Here is a 25675-nt window from a genome sequence, read left to right on the forward strand (position 1 = left end):
TCTCTCCCCCTTTCAAGCAACACGCAACTATAGAGTTTTTCTCATTCTTTGGTTCCGCGCACAAGTATAGGGTTTCTCTCATTCTATCGTGCTACAGGCAACTATAAAGTTTCTCTTACTCTATCGTGCCACACGCAACTATAGAGGTTTTCTCACTCTTTCGTGGCACGTTCAACTATGTAGTTTCTATCATTCTATAGTGCTACACACAACTATTGAGTTTCTCTCATTCTTTCATGCCATGCACAACTATAGTGTTTCTCTCAATAAATCGTGCTACACGGAATTTTTGAGTTCCTCCTATTTTTTCGTCACACGCACAACTATAGAATTTCTCTTATTCTTTCGTGCGATGCAGAACTATAGAGTTTCTCTCATGCTTTTGTGCCATGCACAACTATAGTTTCTATCATTATTTCGTACCACACACAACTATAGAGTTTCTCTCATGCTTTCGTTCCCCGCACAAATATAGAATTTCTCTCATTCTTTTGTACGACGCACAACTATGGAGTTTACCCCATTCAATCGTGCCAAGCACAGGTATAGTGTTTCTCTCATTCTATCGTGCCCCGCACTACTATAGAGTTTCTCTCACGCTTTCGTGCCACGCACCACTATAGAGTTTCTCTCATTTTATCGTGTTACACACAACCATAGAGTTTCTCTCATTCTTTCGTGCCTTGCACAACTAAAGTGTTTCTCTCATTATATCATGCTACACGCAACTTTAATGTTTCTCTCATTCTTTCGTACCATGCACAACTAAAGAGATTCTCTTATTCTTTCGTGTCATGCACAACTATATAGTTTCTTTCATTCTTGCGTGCCACACTGAACTTTAGGTTTTCTCTCATTCTTTCGTGTCACGCACAAATATGGAGTTTCCTCCCTTGTATCGTTCCACGCACCACTATAGAGTTTTTCTCATTCTATCGTGCAACACGCAACTATAGAGTTTCTCTCATTATATCGTGCTATAGGCAACTATGAAGTTTCCCTTATTCTTTCGTGAAACGCACAACTGTAGACTTTCTCTTATCCTTTCGTGCAACGCACAACAATGGAATTTACCCCATTCTATCATGCCACGCACAAGAATAGGGTTTCTTCATTCTTTCGTGTCACGCACAACCATACAGTTTCTCTCATTCTAACATGCTACACGCAACTATAGAGTTTCTCTCATCCTATCCTCCTACACGGAACTATAGAGTTTCTGTCAGTCTTTCTTGCCACGCACAACTATAGAGTTTCTCTCATTGTTTCGTGCCACGCACAACTATGGAATTTCGCTCATGCTTTCGTTCCACGCACAACTATAAACTTTCTCTCGTTCTTTTGTACGACGCACAACTATGAAGTTTACCCCAGTCTATCGTGCCACGCACAAGGACAGAGTTTCTCTCATTCTATCGTTCCACGAAGAACTACAGTGATTCTCTAATTAGTTCGTTTCACGCTCGACTATGCAGTTTCTTCCAGTCTGTCATGCCGTGCACAACTATAGAGTTTCTCTCATTCTTTCGTGTCACGCACAACTATGGAGGTTCCCCTATTCTATTGCTCCACGCACAACTACAGAGGTTCTCTCATTCTATTGTGCTACACGCAACCATAGAGTTTCTCTCATTCTTTCGTGCCACGCACTCGTATAGAGCTTCTCATTAAATCGTGCTACACGCATCTATAGATTTTCTCTCATTCTTTTGTGCCAAGCACAACTATAGAGTTTCTCTCAATAAATCGTGCTACACCCAACTATAGAGTTTTTCTCATGCTATTGTGCAACACGCAACTATACAGTTTCCCTTATTAGGTCGTGCTATAGGCAACTATAACGTTTCCCTCAGTCTTTCGTACCAAGGACAACTATGGGGTTTACCCCATTCTATCGTGCCTCGCCAAAGTATAAACTTTCTCTTATTTTTTCGTGCCACGCACAACTATGGAGTTTCCCTCATTCTATCGTGCCACACACAAGTATAGAGTTTCTCTCATTCAATCGTGTTACACGAAACTATAGAGTTTCTCTCATTTTATCCTGCTAGGCACAACTATAGAGTTCACCTGCTTCTCTCGTTCCACGCACAACTATGGAGTTTACTTCATTCTATCGTGCCACTGACAAGTATAGAGTTTCTCTCATTCTATTGTGCTACAGGCAACTATAAAGTTTCTCTCACTCTTTCATGCCACACGCAACTATAGAGTTTATCTCACTCTTTCGTGGCACGAACAAGTATAGAGTTTCGCTCATTCTTTCGTGTCCCGCACAACTGAGGTGTTTCCCCCATTCTATGGTTCCATGCACAACTATAGAGTTTCTCTCATTCTATCGTGCTACACGCAACTATAGAGTTTCTCTCATTCTTTTGTGCCACGCAGAACTATAGAGGTTCCCTCATGCTTTCGTTCCCCGCACAAATATAGAATTTTTCTCATTCTTTCGTACGACACACAACTATGGAGTTTTCCCCATTCAATCGTGCCACGCACAAGTATTGTATTTCTCTCATTCTATCGTGCCACGCACAAATATAGAGTATCTCTCATGCTTTCGTGCCACGAACAACTATAGAGTTTCTCTCATTCTATCGTACTACACGCAACTATAGAGTTTCTCCAATTCTATTTTGCTACACACAACTATAGAGTTTCTCTCATTCTTTCGTGCCACGCACAACTATAATATTTCTCTCATTAACTCGTGCTAAACGCAACTATAGAGTTTCTCTCATTGTTTCGTACCAAGCACAACTAAAGAGTTTCTCTCATTCTTTTGTGCCACGCACAACTATAGAGTTTCTCTTATTCTTTCGTGCCATGCACAACTATAGAGGTTCTCTCATGATATCGTGGTATACGCAACTATAGAGCTTCTTTTTTAGGGTGCTTCGCCATGTTGAAGCTTACTACCGAGTAATCAGCGTCGGTGTCGACTAAGGCATTCAGCTCGCACCCGTCTATTATCAACCGCAAATCTGACGTAATCGTTTCCTTCCTGCACCTGTAGACTGGAATTATCTCGTCACCGCACTGGAATCGCGTTGGATGATCTTCGTAACTCTGGTTATCAGCGGCCTCACCTCCACAGGTCGCTTGCTTCAGTTTTCCTGATGTGGGCTTGGTGAATGACGCCTAGGCAATCTTGGAGACGCGCGTGGGCTAGGCGATCAGTAGCGCATGGGCGACGGTGATTGTGGTTGACGTTGGCGAGGAGTAACGGGGTTTTGGCGCGTCGACAAGGATTCTTCGATCTCCGCTGGCCGTTCACCGTTTCGGGGGCATGGTGCGCTTAAGGGAAAACCCCTTAACCCAACTTGACGGTGCGGGCAGGACCTATACAGGTGACCCGCTTCCCCGCAGTGGAAACACAGGGGCCTGCGCTCGTGGTCACGCCAGACGTCACTTTTCCGGGGCCTTTCTTTCACAAAACGAGGTGCACTACGCGCTAAAGGCTGATAGGCAGCCGGTGGTTTCAGTAGACGAGGTGCACTGTGTACTGTAGGCGGATAGGGAACGGTGGTCGCAACTGCGCCACTACTGTGTACCGCGGGTTGCCTGAGTACGTCGGCGTACGTTGGGGTGCGCCGCGTCGGCTGTGGCTCACGCTCTGGATCCCGTATGAAGTTCCTGAGTTCGTCCCGGACAACGTCGACGATAGATAGTGCAGCTGGAGCCTGAGGTCTCTGCAACTTGTTGAGCTCTTCCCGGATCACTGACCGGACAAGCTCCCGCAGGGCTTTCAGATCGTTTGGCAGGCCTCCAGGGAAGACATGGATAGGTGCGCAGCTTGCCTCACGGTTGTATTGCCGAGCCCGCTATTCCAGCGTCTTTTCGATGGTCGTTGCTTCACATCTGAACTCGGCGACCGTGCGCGGTGGGTTGCGGACGAGAACTGCGAAGAGTTCCTGCTTTACTCCACGCATGAGATGGCGCAGCTTCTTATCTTCACTCATGGTGGGATCAGCACGCTTGAACAGGCTGGGACATGTCCTCGATGTACATCGCCACGTTCACGTTTGTGAGCTGGTTCCTGGCTTGAAGTGCGATTTCCGCCTTTTCTTTGCGATCCGTGCTGGCGTACGTTGCAAGCGGTTGTCGTCGAAATTCCTCCCAAGAGGTCAAAGAGGGTTCGTGGTTTTCATACCACGTTTTTGCGAAGTCTTCCAAAGCGAAATATACATTACCGAGCTTCTGTCTCCCCCTCCATTTATTAAATCTCGCCAATCTCTCGAACAGTTCCAACCAATCTTCCACGTCTTCGAACGAGTCACCGTGGAATGTTAGCGGCTGGCGAGGTTGGCTTACGACTAGCTGTGCCGGTGTTACCTGGGTAGTCATCGTGGCGGCGTCCGTTGTAGGAGTCTCTCTTGGCAAGAAGAGAAGAGGGCCGAATTCGGGCGAGTCACCTCGAAGACGGCGGCTGGTCCGCTGGTGTACAGGTGTCAGTTCCACGGGATGGACTCACGGGTTGTCGGGGCCACGCTGACTCCCGTTCGTGGGGCTTCGACTCATACCCCGCACCTCCACCAGAAATGTAACGATGTTAGTAAAACAAAAATATTTATTAAAGGCGAACTTGTGCCCACAAGTAAAAGTCACTGCGGTCGTGAAGAAGTCCGCGGCAGTCGCGTTCTCAAACTGGGCTCGAACCGTCTTCCTCTTCTCCTCGCGTGACATCTCGTGCGCGTGGCGCATGCGAGCCGGGTCCAACTGGCTGCCCGCGCCACGAAGATCGCTGCCTGTTGTTGCTGAACAACACCACTGTACGGCGTGTACAGTGCCCAATGCAAAGGGCGCGCAACTTGAATGTCACCAAGTTTGTCGTGGCATTATATATATATATATATAATTAACAGTAGCACAATAAAAATGCAAGTTTCGTCTACCTATGCGCCGGATCTAGACAACTTCAGATGAAAAATGTGGCACTGGTATAGTCAGCCCTATTTTCGATTGCTTCTTTTCCTTGTGGCTTCCAGATTTTGTGCCAACATTTCTTGCAGAATTTCTAGCAGTAGAACTAGCCCTTCGTAGATTAAGCACAACAATAGATCGTGTCGTCATTGTTACTGATTATTCTTCCTCGAGTGCCTCATTCACAGCACCTAATGATTCTTGGGTTCCGCGAGTGTTGCAATCCTTAGTAGTTGAACATTTAACTAGTATCTTTCTAGCCTAGGTACGTGGAGATACATGCCTAATTGTAAGTGAAACGGCCGATTCATTATCGAAAGTGTCGCTAGCTGGCCCAGCCTCAAGTTCATCCTGCATCAGCCTTCATCATAGCTGCAAGATTTTGGAGGCAAATGATCATGTCAGAATACTCTGCGCTATGTATAACAAGTTCCTCTTCATCGGATTTTAACCACTCGTTGTACCCCTGGAAAAGCACTCTTTGCTAATCTATAAAAACTGAAGTAGCTATTAGTAGGCTTCGTTGTCGCATACTATCGTTTCTTAGTTTTTACTTATACGGTGCTGGCCTGGCACCCTCATCGTTTTGTCATATGTGTAGGGAAGATGAAACCACAGAAAATTTTCTTTAATTTTCTTGTCGATGAATTGTTAGCTCAAGAAAACAAAACCTAGAAAGATGACTCCGCCTTCTTGGACTAGATTTAACTTTTCAATATGTACCTTCCTTTCGTGCCTCTACATTTGGACATAGGTTCGGGAAGATTAGCTATACCATCCGAAATTTCTTTCTTTTTATCAATGAGATTTTAAGTTCGTGCTGTGAGATGATTTGAATGCCTGAGCCATGACAACTTATTAGACAAACTAGAATGTTACGGTATAAGTGGTAGCTATTTATGTATGTTTAATTCTTAATGAGAGATTCCAGAGCTTCAACGCGAACGGTCACATGTCCTCTTTCCTAATGCACAGATTTCTTGGCATATGAGAAGGAAGCGTACTAAGACAGTTTTTATTCCGTGTCTATATTAATGATATTGTAAACATTATAATAAAGCTGAATTCATTATAAATGATTTTATTCCATGTCTATATTAATGATATTGTAAACATTTATAATAAAGCTGAATTCATTATAAATGATTCTGACGGTAATGTCATGTAATCTTGAAGTCATATGCACAACTTAACATTAGAATGTAATGACCTGCTAGGACGATTATCTACGTGGTCTCACCTAACTCAAATTATAATTAATTCAACTAAATTTAATATAATTATTTTTCGCTCCAAGCATAAGTTGCTCCAGTTAAACAATACAATCACATTTGAAGGCAAAAAGAAATTGTTCACAGTCATAAAATTATTGGCGTTTATTTCTCTTCGCACCTAACTTGGGACATGTGCGTAAATTACATTCGTAAAAAGCTTTCTTCCGCGACAGGAGTTGTATCTCGATGTCCTAATTTAGTTGCTGTAAGAGCCAAAGTGCGGATTTATAGTGCATTATTTAACGCACAATTATTGTATTGTGCTTTACTGTGGTATACAACCACAAAAACTAACATACATACAGTTCTTATGTTACAGAAGATGATTTGCTGTTGTAAATATAGGTTACTATTCAAGCACCAGAGAGGCGTTCCCTTAGTACAACGTCAGTCCAATTGATAACCTATAGAGTTTTAGTTTATTACATAGTGCACGATATTCGCCAGAATTTGCTGGGAACTATACGAAACAATTAGCCTCCATAAAGCGTGGCCGCAATAATAACAAGACGAGAAATCCTGAGATGTGGTCACTTCGATATTTTCGAACACTGTATATACGTCAGTTGTTCATACAAAACGTACCATTCGCTTTGAACAAATAAATCATATCTATACTTCTAGAAGGAAAGAACTCCGCACATACTTTGTTCACTTTTAATGCATCCGACGTGATTACTATTTTGCTTTGATGTATATTTATGAGTATATACCGCGCAACGTGTTTCGTTTTCACAGCAAATGTTGATGTTCTGAAATTTATTCTCATGGTGCCGTGTATAGCTTGTGTTTGATTGTTTTGTATATCTATTATTGCTACGGTAGCATTGTGCGAAATTCATTGTGCTAAAATTTTTCTAATAATGCTAACTCGCCGTGATGGAAATTATGGTTCAGTTTTTCCATTATTGAGTTCCAGCCATTGCTAGAATTGTATGTGAATTATTGTACATGTACATACATTTTGCTGCACTACTGCCTTGCCTGGTCTGTTGTGTCACGTCAAGCAGCCTATGTGCCTTTTAGCCCAAAATCATTATCCCGCATGCAAACTGCACAATATAATTGATGTGATTTTATTTAAAACAGCGCGTCGTTCAAGAGCAAGTCTCTGAGGTGCTGCCCACAGACCCTGCGATAATGGTGACTGCTCCGGTCACATAAGCAGGATCCGTGGCCACGCCTCGAACTGCACTCGGCTATGCCGAAGCCGCGGTCACCTCAGCCTGTAGTACACCTCGCCAATTTCTAGCATTGCTTAAACCTGTGCGCAAGGTTGCCCCTGTCCGTACTCATGACTCGCACCATGTTTTCAAAATCCGTGGCGCACCCCTAATTACCGTCTCATATGTACCTTTTGTGTGATACCAGGCCACGTAGCGCGGTTTTGCCTCCGGAAGGAATTTCTCTCTCTTGGGCACATACACCCAAACTACTGTGGTTTTGCATCAACATTGCAAAGTCCGTCGTCTGTCCTTGTGCTGACTTGTTTTTTCGGCTCACCGAAGTATAAACGCACACCGTTTCCCTTCACCACATTACTATTCCCTTTCACCAATGCAGCGATGTCCTCAGCCTGTCCATAAGGAAAACCAGAAGCGGCAGTTACCAGGGCAAGAACATTCTAGTTTTCACACTTTTTGAGAACTCGTTTTTATCCTCTCCATTGCTCTTCCCATCTGCGCAGAATATGCGCCGGCTCTAACCCTTGTTGACACGGGAGAAGCAGCGTCTATAATGACTGAAAAACTTTGCCGCGAACTCCAAAAAGAAAAAAACGCCGCTTTATGACTTTGCATTGTGCACTGCAAGCTCCAAACAAATCCGGCCTTTCAGGGCATGCACAGCACGCCTCATAATTCAAGATGTTCTGTACACCGTCAAGTCTGTTGCGTTGTCGAAATGCTCCTACAATGTCATACTGGGCTCGTTAAGCTGGTGTCAACTGGCCTACACCAAGTCGAGTTTTCGCTGATGTACACTTTCGCTTTCGTCAACTCGCCACATCTGCATGCAAAAGCGTTTGTTGCTGCTGGCACTGCGACACTTTCGCGCACGCTCTGGTACCTTTTTCTTGTGGATCCCTACTTGTTCAACTACTTATTGCTCCTTGTAAAACCGTCATTCGTCGCAAGTGTTTTCTGGTTGCTTTCGCAGTAATGAGAAATCATGACATTTCGTCTGTCATCCATGTCTACAATCCGTTTCTCTGCTCCTCCACATTATTCAAGTGGCTTGACTTGGTTGACAAACTCCTTCCTTTTCCTGCATACGTCGTTCCTGATTAACCCCTTCTTATCCGATTGGCGCCATCGAAGCTTCCGTTCTGCTATCTCAACTATCCTTTACCAAAGCCCTTTCACGATGCGTCGACACCAATCTTACGCAGCAGTAATGTGCACGGCTCATCTCCTTACTTGAAAGCTTTCGCGGCAGCTTCCATTCGCAACTTTCAGTGGGCCGTGTTACAACCGTAACTCAAGACATTGACACTGGTCTCCAAGCTTTTTTATGCCAGCACCCATATCACAGCAGTCGGAAAGCCGAAGGAAGAGACAAAGAAAGCTCCGCTTGAAAAAGCTACTGTGACGTTTCACTTCGTGAACGCGGCTGAGGCGCAATAGTGTGCGTGCTATGCCGCACACGACGTTATCGGCCCTCGGTAGGCCCAGACGCTTACACATCGCAGAGCGTATTCAAGACATGGCTCCCGCGGCCACGGCGTACGCAGAGGCCGCCGCAGCAGAACGCTCATTTGTAAACATTCGCTTACTAATTAGTTTGCATGGTGTCAGCTTGCGCAGGCAAACATGAACACTTAACATTAGCTAACCCATGCACACTCGCTCCCAAAACGCTGGCGTGAAAAATGGCGGCAACAGCAGCAAGCGAAGTGACCTTCGTGCTGTATATCACTTCAAGGCAAAGTGAGCGGTGAAAGCTAAGCACAGGCAAGGAGCCGTCGGGCCAACTAGCGTGTGCCCCCTACGCAGATCGCATTCAACATAAAGCGCGCGTGACCGCGCGCGCCCGAAGTACTACGCCCTCTCCGTTCCCTCCCCCAATGCCATGCGTGCGACGGAATACAGCAAGCTTCCTCCCCGCTTACCAGCCTTACGCGCGCGCGATCGAGCTGTCATCGTCGGCTCACCGTCGCACTCTTTCACTCGCATACACATTGTACGGGGAGCAAGGAGGATGTGAACACGAGACGAGCGCGGTACGTTTCCATCGCAAAAAAAGCGTGTGAGAACTGCCAAAAAAGGTCAACCCAGCGCGCCTCTGCCTATCTTATTCCACGACGTTTCGCCTCATTTCTCCCTACCACGTCGCTCAACGTTGCCTAAACTTTCCTCTAGGTGTCGTTACTTTGCTGCGCACTCACACACTCTGTAATTTCCCTGGAGCGCAACCTCCAGGTACCTGCCTGGTTCGATTGCTTCAAGGCACCAGACAGACACTGGCGAGTGAGCCAGCTTGTCAGTTACGCTTGCGCATGAAAAACGCAAAATTATTGCTAAAGAGGCGTCTTGGCAAACCTACACGTTCACATCAGCTATTTCCGAGCTCCGTTTTGGCAACTTTGCTCGGCTCCGTTATTCGTCGCTCTTGGTTGTGTGAGTCATTGTTTCCACCATCACAAGTGAGTGAGAGAGAAAGAGCTTTCTTTAAATGTATTTACTGGAGTCAAAGGGGTGGGTGTCTTGGGCTGGAAGACAATCGCCACTGGAGCTCCCTTTCCTCAGGCAGTGGCCAGAACTGTAGTCTTGGCGGCGGCGTCGGCCAGCCTTACTGCCCAGAGTTGGTTCTCCGCGCATGTGCTGAGCAGCACAGCCTCCCACTTCTCAGTAGTGGTGATTTTAAATTTTAGGATTGGTGCTTTGTTTAATGGTGTGTGTCGCTGCGGGACAAGCGCAGATAATGTGGTCGAGGTCGGTGCGACCCGCACGGCAGCCTTTGCATTGTGGTGTGTAAACATCTGTGTAGATGTGACTGTGCAGTCAGGGTGGGGAGAATATGCGTATCTGTTATAATCGCCATTACAAGTGTTTGTAGTAGTAAAGGTATTGGTCTACCGCATTGTAGTTAGGTGCGACTGAACAGAATAAATGTGTCCTGAGTATCTGTACATTATTGCGCACTTACCCTGTTTCCTTGAAGATGGTGCCGAACGCACAGGTCAACAAGTATAGAAGGAACTTCTCCTTGTATTTGGACAAAAGTGTATTCGTCGTATCTTTGACAACTTCATATGAGATGTTCTGACTTTCGAGAAGTACCTGGTATTGCAGAGAATAGTCGTTCGGTGTGATCTCTTCAATGAAGACTCTAGCGTGTTGTTCTTCAGCTGCCTCAGACAATATTGTGGTCAGGTTGAAGTAACTGCAACAGAAGGGATGAAACTTACCGTCTTGTTAAGTGAAATTGAAAGAAAAAGAAGCATACCATACGCAATGATTGCAAGAGTGCATGAATATTGCAAAGTTCTACTTAAGCAACGAACAAAACCACGCATATGCAAATGAATTCACCTAAAATTGTTTGCCCTAGATTATTGCATGTGAAGCGCCCGGCCGCCTAAATAGTGTGTGATGTAAATTAGTGGAAACAAAGTAAAGAATGAGAATTTGACCGATGCGACAATGATTTCTTCAGCATTCCTTGTTTCTGCACGGCGGACACTAGATGGGCGAGTAGCCATCGCATTCTGTTCGTTAATTGCCTGAGAGGGGTTAATTAACTTCTAGTTATTGGTATAATCGCTTCGGGTCAATTGCACTATTGGAAGAGGATTCAGCAAGAGGCAAAAACAATTTACGATGCGTTTTTTTAAAAGGCCAGTGGAGATTGAGCGGTAAATGCCTGATAAATGTGTTAGCATCACGTCACTCCTCTTTTAAGTCCCAGATCCATGCCCGCATCCAGCGCATTGTGAGGCGTTTTTCATGAGCCAACTCGACGCACGTCCTGCTTCTTGAAGGTGCGAAGTGCCATTGACAGCGTTAAGGAGCAGGCCACCGTACGTAATATGTATATATATATATATATATATATATATATATATATATAAATAAAGTGTGAAGAATTCTAAGCTTTACCTCTACAAGGTGGCAGGCTTCCCGTAGTTCACACACGAGATATGTTAATGCGATAGCAATTACATGGACGCTCCAGGCAAAATATTTCCGTCGTCGTAGCGATTGCCGTGATGTTCCGTATAAAATTCAAGGGCGATAACAATGTCACTGCGCGCCGTATGCCGTATGTGCTAGTGAAAGCGTGCGAGGGGAGCAGACGATCGGGCTGTATTTCGTGCGCGCAACGGACGAAAGCAGGGAAGAAAAGCGTCGTCTTCCGGACCGCGCGAGGCTCCAGGGGGAAGGAAGGAAGGGGTCCGCGTTCTATTGCGGCAACAAATGATATATATATTGTGGTGTGTGATATGAAATGATATATAAATGATAAAGATATTGTTGTGGTGTGAACCTCTCCTCTTGTCCTTTGTGTTTTAGGACTGGTTTCTTTCTTCAACTATGTACCAACTGGCCCGGATTTCAACCCTTTTACAAAGCAAATGAATAATGCGTGGCCGGAGGCGCGCTCTCTGGAAAGCAATCTGCGCTAGGGGGCACAGTCTAGGTGCGACTGCGGCTCATACTTTTGTGTGTGCTGCGCCCTCGCGGCTCAGTTTGCATTGAAGCGGGAGACAGCGCGTAGACCACTTCGCTGGCTGCTGTTGCCGCGCTTCCTCAGGCCAGTGTTCCCACAGAGTGTGTCGGCGGTCATTGAGTGGGTTCATATTGCCTGTGCGCGTTAACACCATGCTTGTCTATTTAGTTACTTAGTGTTTGTGTGCATGTTTACACGGTGGATAAAACTACTATCGTTATTTCGCATAGCTGTCTGCTAATTTGCTGTCGCAATCAATGCTTCGCCTCTGGGGCGAAACTGCGACTTTTCTCTGCTTTGACATTGCTAATGCCTATGCATTAAAACGTTATCCATTATTGAAGTATTCGAAGACAATTTTTCTCCATTGTCTCATTTAACTGCGCGTAGCACCAATAAACAATCTAAGTGCCCAAACTGGCGTACAATTTATCGTCGCGCATTTTCTCAGCATGGGACCAGCCCCCTCCGTCACCTTCCCCGGCGCCTTGCAACGTAGGGTGTCTCACGAGGGCAGACGACGTGTTCCCTCTTCGCATTCGTTCCTTTCGCGCGGGTGAGATTGAAGCGCGATTTTAAGATCTCCTCGCAAGCTTTCACTCACACACACAGTGTAGGGAGCCCACCGCCGGCGCTATCGCTCTATGACTTTATACAGAACTTCACGGCGACGCCGACAGCCACGCTGACGGCAACGGCAGAAGTGCGCTTGGAATGTTGATGTAATTGCTATCGCGATAATAAAAATTACGGGTATTCTTAATATGTCGTTTAAGAGGTGAATGGCGAAATCCTACTCTTCCTCCTCTTGCCATTCTCCTGTTTACTCTCCTCTTCTCTTTCTCTTGTTTCTTTTCCTCTTTGTTCTTCTTTGTCTTTCTCTTTTCTTCTTCTCTTCACCTATTTCTTGTTCCTTCATTCCTTGTGTTTGTTTCTTTGTCTGAATTTTTCTGTTCCTTCTTATGTTTACGTCTTCCTCTTTACTCATTTTTCTGACACATTAGTCCTTGCTGCTCGTTACCAAGCGTTTTTAGTAATTTGTAAGCAATTGTATTCGTTACAAGTTGTCGTTAGACATACTAGTCATTTTGTAGTCATTAATAGCCATTACAAGTCATTTCTGTCATTATTGTTCAATACTGTTCACTGCTAAGCATTTTTAGTCATTTGTAATGAAACATGGCAATTACAAGCCGTCATTAGAGGTGTTGGTCATACCATAGTCAGTAGTAGTCATTACAAATCACTTCAGTCATTATTAGTCATTACTGGTCATTACAAACATTTTAGACATTTCTAATCGATTCTAGTCCTTACAAGTTGTCGTTAGACATATTGGTCATTTAGTAGTCACTAGTAGTAATTTTAGTCATTACTACACATTACTAGACCCTTGTAGTCATTTCAAATCACTTGCAGTCATTACAAGCCATCGTTAGACATATTTATCATTTCGAAGTCATTAGCAGTAATTACAAGTCATTATTAGTCATTATCATTCATTAATAGTCATCGTTAACCTCTACGAATCTCTATTATAACGTTATCAGTATAACTGTCACTATCAGCAATTTTCATTGTTCACTCTGCCTTTAATCTGTCTTCATATGGCGTGATGACGCTTCGGCGGACACTCAGGCGGTCAGGTGTGCTGACATAAACTTTACCACGAGCCTGGAAAGGCTTTCGCCTTAATAAAAGCCGTGCACATGTGGTAAGCATGTCCATATAAAGAAATCGAGCGAGGTGGGGCGCCTTACGTAGGGAGTCCTGGGTGCACATTTGCACGCTTCGGCATCTGTGATGAAAGGCGAATTTTTTGTCGACAAATATCTCGGAAAGTCAAGGCGGTTTTAAAACTGCTGCAATCATTATTGCCTCCTGCGGGGTTCTCCTACAGGCAAGAGTGTCGTTGCAGCGTTGGCGTTAAAACTATTAGGTGGTTATTATCTAAACATAGTTACTAGAGAACTGGTTGCAACGGCTACTCGACCATCTACTATCCGTCGTACTGACAGAAAGAATAGTCAAGAAAGGATCTTCGTGTCAGTTAAATCGTAATAATAAAAAAATGTGTGTTTACACTGAAATATATCCTACGGGATATGTAGAGTAAGTACATTTTAGTTGAACAGCTTTCTTTAAAAGCCAAGAAATGTTACTGCACATATATTGCTTCATATAGTTTGCATGCACAAAAGGACATGAATGACGAAGAACACTGCCGAAATTCATCTAGTAAGTGAACTGTTTAAATCATTCACATTATTATTTTAAGCTTTCCTGCACCAGGCTATTTCAGGAAAGTGAGAGCAATGGTCTTGAAAGACTTTCTTTTTTCACATCAAGGTTGCCAATGAAATTGTGACGTACCAGTGAGGAAGAACACAGAAGCAGAAGGGTGAATGACGAAACTAAATTTTCTGATTGGGCGAACCTGTGTCCACAAAAGCAAGGTACATTCAAAGCACAATAACAGAGGTGAGCACATCTAGCGATCGCCAAAATTTCACCTGTGGATCCAGCTCTTTAGCTTTCATACGCCACTCGGCAAAGGTCCCAGTGCAATCCCTGGTAGAGGCGTGGCTCCCAGAAACGAATATACACTTCGTGTAGCGCATGCAAAGCGATTATGCAAGGTTTGGCGAGGATATACACAATAGATAGAATCAACGATAATATTCACGACAAGTTCCAAATCATGCATTCGCGTAATGCGCTGAGCGAAAACGTTTCACAATCCTTAACCGGTGAAAACCCTGCCACCGCAGATAGATAAACAAGGACAATTGTCGTGCCCCTCTCTTAAAAAGAATCGTGCTGATGCTGGAGACAAACTAACGAGCGCAAAGCAGACGCACCCGTATAAAAAAAGAACAACAACACAGCAATACCACGTCCCACATTTTGGTTTGTCAGCGGGCTTATAAAGGCTTAAGACGCAGGACGTGGATGACTTCAGGTCCTGTGTGGCGCCGCTGTGATGGCGAAATGGCGCCTGGCATAACCTCACAGTGCAGTGCGCCGATACGTCGGATGATGTTGTAGGGTCCGAAAGGTGTCGCAACATTTTCTCACTACGTCCTCATCGGCGTATTGGGGTCTAAACCCCAACACGATCGCTGGACTGGTGCCACATGCATTGTCGTCGAAGAGTGTAGTGTCTGCTGTCGGCCCTCTGCTGGTTGTTCAAGTGCAGGCGGGCGAGCTGCCAGGCTTCTCCGGCACGCTGGAGATACGTGGCGACGTCGAGATTCTCTTCGCCGGTGACGTTTGGCAACATGGCGTTGAGAATTCATCGGGTTCCTTGCGTAAACAATCTTAAACTGCGTTATCTGCGTTGTTTCGGGCACTGCTGCGATTTACGCGAATGTAAAAGACGTCAGGATGGCATGCCACGTGTTGTGCTCGATGTCGACGTACATTTCAAGCATGTCGGCGAATGTCTTAGGCCGCTCCGTAAGACAATGTCGGTGGGTGGTAGGCTGTTATGCTCCTGTGGCTTGTCTGGATATACTGCAGAATGGCTTGGGTGACCTCTGCTCTAAAGGCCGTTGCTCTGCCGGGGATGAGGACGTGAGGGAAACTATGTCGCTGCAGGACGTTCTAGGCGAAGAATTTCGCCACTTCAGCTGCACTACTTTTCGGCCGAGCTTTACTTTCAGCGTAGCGCGTAAGGTAGTCCATCGCCACGACGATCCACTTATTTGCGTAGGTGACGTCGGAAAGGGTTCCAGGAAATCCATCGCGATCTGCTGAAACAGTCGACAAGGAAGCTCGATTTCTTTTAGCAGTCCCACTGGCCTTATTACTGGTGTTTTGAGTCATTGACAGTCCCGACATGCCATGACCGGTTGCTTCTGTTCAGTTGCATGTCCAGTTGTTAGTGCGCCCACGTGGTAGTCCCGTGTCGTCTTCCTTCAGTCGTAGTTTTATTTGGCACCTTCGTCGTAATCATGCATAACCAACTAGCCCACCAGCACGTGTTCATTCACGTCACAGGTGGCGTCGGCGGTCAGGCGCTGCCAATAATATTTCTTTTGTACTGCGAACGTACGGCAAACCCGAGGTGCACGGCTGTCTAATTGTCCTGCAAGGTGGGCAAGACTTGTGACCGGAGTGCTGCGGGCACAACGAAGAGGTAATTTGCGTGGCCTGAAGAAATGTTCTTCTTCACCAGAAGGCCGTTTCGCAAGGAAAACAACGGCAATCCGTGCCTGGATACCCTCTGGACAAAGTCAGTTTTGCAAGCATTCCAAGTACTCAGCATAGCTTCTCAGTTCTGGGTCCGCTCGCTTCTACTCGGCAAAGTCGTCTGCGCTTGCTATTCCCAAGAAGGCGTCGTCATCCATATCGTGCTGAGGTGGCGGGGTAGCATGGGCGCGCGACGGGAAGTCGGCATCAGAATGCTTCCTTAAGGACATGTAGACAACAGTGACGTCGAATTTTTGTTGTGCGAGACTCCATCGTGATAGGCGACCAGAAGGATCGTTTAGGTTTGCCAGCCAACACAAGGCGTGGTGGTCATATATCCTTTTGAAGTGCCGGTCATGCACGTAAGGCCGGCACTTCAAAAGGATGCACGTAAGCCATGCACGTAAACCTGCTCAGGGCCCCATCAGTATGGTGTGTTCTTTAGAAGATCTGTGAAAGGCCCAGCAACGTCGGCGAAGTTTTTTAAGAAGCAACGAAAGTAAGAACACAGGCCGACGAAGCCGCGCACGTCACAAGCAGAACGTCGCAAACCGAAACTGCGTACGGCGCGAACTTCTTCCCGATCTGGTTGGACACTGGTTGCGTCAACGAGGTGCCCCACCACCGTAGCATGACGGCGCCCGAACTGACACTTCGTGGAGTTCCGTTGAAGGGCGGCTTTTCGGAAGGCTGCAAGAGTTGCAGTGAGTCGGGTAAAGTGGCTGCCGAACGGGGGAGAAGAAACAATAACGTTGTCAAGGTAACAAACACAGGCGGCACATTTGTAGCCTCGCAGAAGACAGTACATGATACGTTTATATGTCGCAGGAGAATTGGATAGGCCAAAGCGCATGAGATTGAAGTGATATAAGCCATCCGGCGTGATGAAGGCCGTCTTCTCGCGGTCCATTTCATCAACTGAAATCCGCTAGTAGCCGGATCGAAGATCGATGGACGAGAAGTATGTAGCTATGTGCAAGCAGTCTAAGGCGTCAACAACGCGTAGTAGTGGGCAGACGTTCTGTCGCGTGATGTTGTTTAAGTGGCTATAATCGACGCAGAAACGCCAGGTGCCATCTTTTTTTTCAGAAGGATGGCAGACGAAGCCCAAGTGCTGGCTGATGGCTTGATGACCCCTTGGGGAGCATTTTCTATAATCCTGATTGGATGAGTCGACGTTCAGCATGCGATACACGTACCGCGCAGTCAATGAGAGCAGAATGAGTGGATAAAAAGTCCAATCCAAGGATAGCGTCGTGAGGCCAGTTGTCGATCATAGCAAATAGAACAGAAGTGGGGTGGCCGGCTATAATTAAACGTGCAGTAGACATTCCAAGAACAACCAGCACGTCACCTTCAGCCACAGAAAGAACGTGGGCAGCTGCTATCGCGAGGACCTTCTTTAAACGTCTACGTAGGCTAGTACTCATCACGGAAACGTGGCCTCCACTGTCGAGAGCGCTTGGACAGGTACGCCGTCTATTTTAATGTGTATTACTCGTATCCTTGTGACCAATGACAGAAGATTTGTTTTCGTAGTATGCAATGCACCACCACCTTCGAGGGCTGCATTTCTTAGTTTTCCTAAAGGGTGCGGCTAGACGTCAGAGGGGTGAAAGGCGATGTGGCTGCGGCGAACAGGAATATGGACGACGCGTTTGCGGTGAACGAGGCTGGTGTCCGCGCGGTGATGGTGAGAGACTGTACCATACGTTTGTAGCAGAGTTGTCGGCACTATTAGACTCGGCGGTGGGCGAACATTGCCTGCGTTTGCATCAAAACGGCTCAGGTTGGTCGGCGTGCGAGCTGTTGAGGGCCACGAGTTGCGACAGTATCGGGGTGACATGACCGATGCGGCGACAGTGGAAACATATTGGCTGGTCGTCCACAGTTCTCTACTCAGTCGGGTTACGATAACGTGGAAAGAAGCATCGGGGTGGAGAGAAAATTGTAGAAGGGCGTATGTTAGCTCTGGGATTGGCGATAGTACATACAGAATGCAGATCAATGTTTTCAAGTTCCTGGAGAACGATGGCTTGTACGATAGGAACGGAAAAAGTGGTAGCATCAGGCTTACGCGAACAGAGAACTGCAGGCGCCATCTATCCAGTTCACTTCGAGCAATTCGCACCGCGTCCTCTGATGGCGATGCATGCCGCTTTGCGGGTTGATCATCACACGTCGACGTGCTGGCAGTATTGTAGAGTCGGGCGAATGGGTGCAAGACGCGTCGGCTTTTGGCCTGCTCGAATTGTCGGCACTCTTTATTGATAGCGTGAACTGTAGAGCAGCTTTTGCACATGAGCAGATTGAAGGAGTCGTCAGCAATGCCCTTCAGCACGTGCCTGACCTTCTCAGCTTCTGTCATGTCGTGACCTGCTTTACGATAAAGTGCCAGCACGTCCTGGATGTACGAGACATAGGACTCCGTGAGGGATTGGGCGCGGGAGACCAGTTCGTGCTTTCTGGTAATCTTACGGCCGGCGGGTTTGCCAAACAACTATGTCAATTTCTCTTTGTGTTGGTCCCAGCAAATGTGTGGTTTTCGTACCACACATTTGTGCACCTTTTAGGTAGAACAACAAGTTAGCCAGCATAAGCGCACGGTCCCCTCTGTTGATTCCACTCACGCGTTCGTACACGGCCAACCACTCTTCAACGGCGGCGCCATCGGTGCCGCAGAAGTTCCAGGATCCTTGTGTTGCACAACGACTACCGAAAATGACAGCGACGTAGCATGCGACGGTGACGTAGGAGGCGGCAACGACGTTGATCCCGAGTGCTCGCTGTCATTCATGGTGCGGACGGTGACGCGACGTCCACTGCGGAGCTCAGTTTCCAGCCGTGGTACCCCGCACCTCTCACCAATATGTTATGGGGATGTTGGTAGTACTAAAGATTGTACTGAAATATATATATATATATATATATATATATATATATATATATATATATACATATATTTATATAAAATGAGTCAGAGTAAAGATGGCTGTCCCCCAACAACACGCAGGAGCTAGCGTCTCCGATATTCTTCTTCCTCTGTCTTCTTTTATTCTTCCATAACAATATTACTTTTCCAATTGCGTCTTTTCTTTAACTTGCACGGCACCGCGGCCTACGTTACCAGTGTCGTTGTGGATTTCCGTCTCGGCGCTTTCGTCGACGTGTGAAAGCACCCGTGGTGGCTGAAGCCGTCGTTTCAGCTCCTCATGTGCGTGTCCGGCTCTGTTTCCATTTAAAGTGAACATCTCATTTAGTGAAACGCATGAATACGTGTGCAATGCATGAAAAATCTCGTACAAAGCGCGCGTAATAGTCACACAGGCCAAGGAATAGGCGCATTGCCTTTTTGTCGACGGGTCACGAGAACTTCGCGATGGCGCCTGTCTTCTCTTAGTCGCGACGGACTCCATACTTACGGATGACGTGGCCTAGGAACAGAACTTATTCGTAAGCGAAAAAGAACTTTTTCTGCTTCAAGTTTAGTCTAGAGGACACGGTAGCTTTTAATACTGTCTTAAGCCGCCTTAGGCAAACGCGGAAATTCGTGGTGAAGACAACAACGTCGCCTGAGCAGATCGGAGAAGTATGCCACTTTATTCGAGCCATAACTTCGTCCATCACGAGCTGACACGTTGCAGGCGCAGAGCAAAGACCGAATGGCATGAGCATGAACTCGAAGAGGCCATCTGCTGTAATAAACGCGGTCTTCTCTTGATATCTTTATCTACTTCAATTTTCCAATAACCAGTCTTGAGATCCAGTGACAAAAAGGACATAGCATTTAAAAGCCGGCCTAGTGCTACTCTATGCGGGGGATGGGATATACATCCTTCTTCATGATTTTGTACGAGCGGCGATATTCGACGCAGAAGTGCAGAGTGAAAAAAAACGCAAATGATGATATTTTACGTGCCAAAACCACAATCTGATTATGAGACACGCCACAGTGAGGGACTCCGGAAAAATTTGGACCACCTGGGGTTCTTTAAAGTGTAGCTAATTCGAAGTACACAGTTGTTTCGGCATCTCTCCTGCACTGAAACGCGTCTGCCATGGCCAGGATATAAGTTCACAATCTTGTGCTGAACAGTCCAACACCATAGCCGCTAGGCAACCGCGGATAGTAAACGAAAAGTTCTATCCTTCTTCTTGACTAACACCACAAGAGACGCCCACAATCTTTTCCATCGCTGAATGATGTCATCGCGCAATATTTCGTCGACTTGTTCCTTTATAGCTTCTCGTTCTCGCGGCGAAACTCGGTAAACGCTCTTGCAGAGTGCGTTTTAATGCAATGCTTTGCAACTGGTGTTTGTTGAAGCTTCGATGACATCGAAAATCAGTCTTTGTATGTCGGAGTTGAAGCTGCTTACTCACGGGAAGACTTGCCTTTTTGCCGTAGACTGGTTCCTGAACAATGATCGCCGACGTAAATCCGAAAGAATCTGTAAGGTCAAAAGCATTGCTTGCTGCCACAGTTTCACCGATGTATGCGATCGTCGTGCGCTGGTTGATGTGTTTGAATTCTTGGTTAAAATTTGTTCCGCTTTTCCCCCGGGGAGTCGAGTGATCCTTCTTGCGAAGCAAATTTCGTAGTCAAGCAGTAGACGTTGGTCGCCCTCAATGACACCTTCTACGTCTGCGGGTGTTTTAGTGCTGGCGGGAATGACGATGCTGGAGCGAGGCAAGATGCTGACTTGATCTTGGAACACACTCAAGGCACAGTGACTCCGAGAGCTCTACGCCGGTATCGCTTGACCTTCGAATAGTGATATCGACTTCGATTTCAGGCCGATGATTGCGCCCACGTGGTTCTAGAAGTACATTCGAGTATTACATCCGTGAATACTTGAAAGATAAGGAAAGTGGCAGGGTAGGTTCGTTCATGAATGGTATTTCTTGCCGTGCAGATTCCAATCGGTGTTATCAGGTGTCCTCCAGCTTTGCGGATTTGAGGGTTTTCCCTTGCAATCTAAACATTTTTTTTCAGCTCGGTGGCAAAGGCTCCAGTCATAAGGAGTAGTCATCACCTCTGTCCACTATAGCTGTGACTGCGTCACCCTTCAGAAGCACCTTGAGGTCGATTTTGTTGTAGTTAGGTCTTGGCATCTCGAAAGGGAATCAAGAATCAAGAATCAAGAAGAATCAAGAAGTCTTTATTGAGTAACACAAACAAAATGTATACACAGATATTTGGACCGATAGCCAATGAGGCTAGTAAGCGGTCCAATACAAAATAACATATAGGACAGCAATCACAAACACATTGAAGAAAAACTAACTTTGTAGCCTTGCTTCCATTCCCAAAAAATTTTCTTGCATGTCAGTTTGAAATTCCTAGCTTGCTTTACTTCAATTGGCAACGAGTTCCAAATTTTCGCTCCTGTAAATTCTATTCGTCTTTCTCCGTACGCATTAGGGCTGCATCGCGTTGACCTGGGGCTGGTATGTTGCGTCGTCAAGTCATTCCGTCGTCAGGTCAGCATATGCTTCGCTTCCAGGCTGCGTCAGGATGCCGGCGTGTCATTGCCACGTCGTCGAGGAGGATGCTGAAGCGTCATAGACAGCGGTGGATCTACAGCACTGTGACGAACAGCAACCGCAGCTCCATCGGTTGCTGCTTTTACTTGTCCTGATATTAGCTCATGGACCGGCCCTGCATTGGAACAATTTATTGTCGGCGCTGCGGCGACAGGTAGTCCGTTGGTGACAGGTCGTCGGGTTGTCCAGTCTCTTACGGTGACGTAGCCGGCGATGTCGCGAGGTCAGTGGCGAAGCTATACGCGAGACGCGTTGACAGAGAACACCAGCAGTTTTAAGTCGCTGTGTGATCATAGGCGGTGGACATGGACGGCTTCTCCAGAATAATAGCAGAGTGGACGGTGGTGGGGGGAGCGGCAAATTTCTATGTTCTTCGGGGCATTGCGTTGGCGACAGCCAGGCAGGGCGGTGGTGGCGGTGTCTTGCGGTGGAACCATGGCCTCATTGGGTCGTGACCTTGGCACGAGAGCGAGGAACAGTTCGGTGGGCTTTGGCGGCGTAGTTCATCGTATCGGTCCAATACTGCGGCGGTTGAGTAACTCTCAGTGACTGCTGGATCTCCTTTCGGACTATGTCAGCAATCGAATTCACTTGGTGCCGCGACGGTGGGAACATATTCCGGAGTTATAGTCGCAGAACTGCCCATATCGTATCCTGTGGATCACTGGAGCAGAGTGCTTGAACATCCTCGATGTCTGTTTAAGAGTGGTGATTGCACTGCCTAGTAGTACGCATATCTAGCGTCTTCTCAATCGTCGAAGCGCCCGTCATAAATTATCCTACAGTCTTGGACTGGTTGCGCATAAATGCGGCAAAGAGTACTTGTTTTACTCCACGGATGAGGAACCCAACTTTCTTCCTCTCAGGCATATCCCGTTCGGCATGGCGGAAAGTAGGGTGATCTCTTCCGTGAAAACCATGATGTTCACATTGGGCCGCTCCACTCAAGCTTGCAGTATATGTTGAGCCCTTTCTTTTTTGACGACGCTTGTGAATGTCTTTAGCAAATCGCAGGGGGAAATGTCCTGTGTCGTCAACAAGAACTCTCGATTTTCATACCAAGTTCTAGGTGCTTCTTCCAATGAAATAAAGACGTGACGCAAATTGTGTTCAGCCGCTTCAGCGTTCCACTGGTTGTACGTCGACAGTCGTTCGAATGTCTCAAACCAGTTTTCCGGGTCCTCTGATGAAGCTCTATGGAAAGCAGTGGCTTCCTAGGCGATTGAAGCACGATGGGGTACGCTGAAGCTACCATTGTGGTTGTTGACTTGGCCACGATCTTCCGGGTTGGTTCAGGTGCAAGGCTGTCCTCACGGGGCATATTTTCAGCCTCCTGCTTGCTCGATGGTCAGGCGCAAGATGCTGTTATCTTCGGGCTACTGGCTTCAATCGCGGTATTTCGGAACGTCCGGTACCTGAACGCAAGAGCACTTCCGCCAGATGTCAGCTCGTAGTGACGGTGAAGAATACAGTAGAAAAATTGTGAATGACGAAACTTTCATTGCGTGAACCTGTGTGCGCAAAACCATGTTACATTCAAGGCATAACGATAGCGGAAAACACAGTTGGTGATCGTCGAAAACCTGATCTGAGAAACCCCTGTTCACTTCGTGTGGCGCATGCAAGCTGACTTTACAAGGCTGGGCGACAACAAACACAACAAATATCATCAGCGATTACATTCGCATACGTTCCCAATCAACCATGCGCGTCTTGCGCTGTGCGGTAACGTTTAACATTTGTTAGCCGGTGAAAAAGCAATCATCGGAGAAAGATGAACAAGCACACGTGTCAGTATTGAAATAACTGTCCTACATATATTGAACGAATTAATGTCATCTGGCGCACGCTGGAAATCGCGAATCAATCAGAACCACTCTCGTGACGTCAAAACAAAAATTCTGCAGACCACTTTGGTTCTATATATACGTGTGCGCGCAGTCGAGTAGTCATGTAGAAACATACCGCATTGTTACCACCGAAACACATCCTGTATGAGGCATCTATGTCAGCTGGGCTCCACTTTCGCGTTCCCCTTTGAACACGCTGAACCATCAATTAACGACACTATTAGGTCTGCGGGAAGTCATTTGCATCGGCTTAGAGATGGAATCGGTGGCGCATCGTTGCGTGTGAATTCTGTACTGACGCCCAGTTCCATTATTGCGCTTCGATGATAATAAACACGCTGATGTATTGACAATTGTTTCGAAAATCTTTAAGGCAGTACGACTGGCGTTGCATAAATGAAACAGCAGACCCTCGCATCCTCACCACAGCGCGTGCCAGATCCGGCTAGCGTTCTGTTAAAGAAAACCTAGTCCGAGGCATCGCTGGCCCGTGCTGTGTGCTCTCTTTAGGGGCCTGTAACCACCACCTAGATAGCACTAGTACCCTTCACTCCGATCCTTGACGTCGTGCTACCTGGCCCAAAATTTCCGTTGCCAAGGCTGGCGTGACGAAAGTGGTGAAGTCAAAATCGTCATGGCTTATTCGGGAACATCCCCAATAGATTCTGTGGCAGTCCGGCGAGGTAGCATGTCGTCATGAGAGGCCTTTTGCTATTTAGGTGGCGTTCGGTCTGTCGAGACTTACGGTTTCGAACTGCCGCCCATCTCCACTAACTGGTCAGATTTTGTATGCATGCAGAGCAGCCTAGTATTTTGCTTATCTCTGCTTGGTGCTTTCTCCCTTCAAGACAAACCATATAGCCATATTGCCGAAGTACGTATGACTAACGCATGCGCTTCTATCAATCTAATGTCTGCTTTTTACCCAACAAGACTAAGACGTCTCTTGCTTCTTTCGGCTGCGTACCAGGTAATCCTCCCATTCGCTTTGGATTCTAGCGCTTGTGGTATAGGGCCGCTCTTGACGGGTATCGCTGGGTGAATATCTCGGCATTTCACTACACTCTGTTGAGTAGTTTCTACTGTTCTGCGGCAGCAGTCACATGGCTCATCCTATTGCCAGTAGTTGTCCCGATTGCAACTTGACGCGCTTTCCGGAGGCTACGTATGGTTTCATGTTTGTATATATGCATGTTTGTACCTAACCACTTTCCCGCCTAGCTGGGTCACTGGGTAATCTCTGGTCGGATAGGTAGCGCGTCGGACTGCTATGCTGAAGGACAGGGTTCGAAAGCAACCATCGAGCAGGTCTGTGCTCCAGTGTATATATGTATCGCAGGCGCAACGCAGTTGTCTCTGAAGCGCCGGAAACAAGAAGCGAGCTCGTGAAAACTGCGCAGGTGTTTCTGACGCCACGCACGGCAAAATTCGAGGACGGCGGAAAGCTTCTGAGGTTCGGGCAAATGCCCTCTTTGCTAAGTGCCCCAGAACGTTATGCTATGGGCTACCTGGTGCGGCAATGGATAGAACGGATAACAATCGCATGGAAGATGGCGTCTGCTAATTGTCACGCTCGTCAACATCAGAAGACGGGCCCGCCTGGGGTGTGCGACGACATTATGTGAGCAATGTGCAAATCTTGCTCCCCTCTGTCCTACCGTCAACCTCTCTACTCCAAAAAGTGGTTCCCTGCCATGACTATCTGTTTCAGTTGACCCTACGTGGCTTACGTTCAGTCCCCCTGGCCAAGGCGTGGTTTCAATCCCGTGCTCCTCCACGTAAGTTCACCCTTCGTGTCCTGACGAGGCCCTCTACCAGGGACCAGCAGAGAATCAGGTTGTTCAGATGGTGGAGGCTATAAGAACACCAGCGAGCGGCAGGTGTAGTCACATCTCCTCCCTTCCGTGCAGTTGCAGGCACGTTGAACGTTTTTGTATTTGTTGGTTTGGAGCGCACCGCTTAGGCGTGGTGATGCATGAATCTTGTGTTATTTCTTTTTTCATTACCTCGTCTTCCGTGCCGAACCTTCTGCGATGGTCAACCTGGTCCGAGCTCCAAGCTAATGCTATTGAAAGCCACAAAGCCCCGTTCCCCCAGCACTTGATTTTCTTGCTGGTGAAACTGTATTTTTTTTGTGTTGAGCTATAGGCCACCATTTTCAAGACATGCATGGACTTGATAAAGAGGCTGCAAATGTTTTCAGAGAGTGGTTGAAGA

Source organism: Dermacentor variabilis, chromosome 5 (assembly GCF_050947875.1).
Source record: "Dermacentor variabilis isolate Ectoservices chromosome 5, ASM5094787v1, whole genome shotgun sequence".
Classification (NCBI taxonomy): domain Eukaryota; kingdom Metazoa; phylum Arthropoda; class Arachnida; order Ixodida; family Ixodidae; genus Dermacentor; species Dermacentor variabilis.